The sequence below is a fragment of the Penaeus monodon genome, chromosome 30 (assembly GCF_015228065.2).
Source record: "Penaeus monodon isolate SGIC_2016 chromosome 30, NSTDA_Pmon_1, whole genome shotgun sequence".
In the NCBI taxonomy this organism is placed as follows: Eukaryota; Metazoa; Arthropoda; class Malacostraca; order Decapoda; family Penaeidae; genus Penaeus; species Penaeus monodon.
In genome coordinates, this window is record NC_051415.1 from 28834992 (window position 1) to 28835297 (window position 306).

Genomic DNA, 306 nt, shown 5'->3' on the forward strand with positions numbered 1-306 from the left:
CATAAACTAACAGCAATGCGATCGCGTGTTCCTGAATGAACGAGTCTATTAACATTAGCTAACTTGAAGGTTGTTCTTAGTTTAGCAAGTTGATGTCTTCTGGTTCATATAAAATGAGCAATAAGATGTTTTGCAATAAGAGGCGTGTCAGGCAACGACGCGTACATTGCACAAACACGAATAAACAATGAAATAAATGTCCTCACATACCATATTTTGGCTTTGTGTGTTGTTGCATCATTTGCTTGGAATATGATTTGGGAACTTTGCGGGGAAGCGTGTGCGTATTTTCTTTCTTTCTGCGAA

General features: G+C 38.6%; 1 protein-coding gene across 1 annotated transcript in view; it reads right to left on the reverse strand.

Moving 5' to 3' along the window:
- LOC119592395 (spondin-2-like) overlaps positions 1-306 on the reverse strand; it is a gene marked incomplete in the record, with an annotated part of 55422 nt that overhangs the window by 6001 nt on the left and 49115 nt on the right.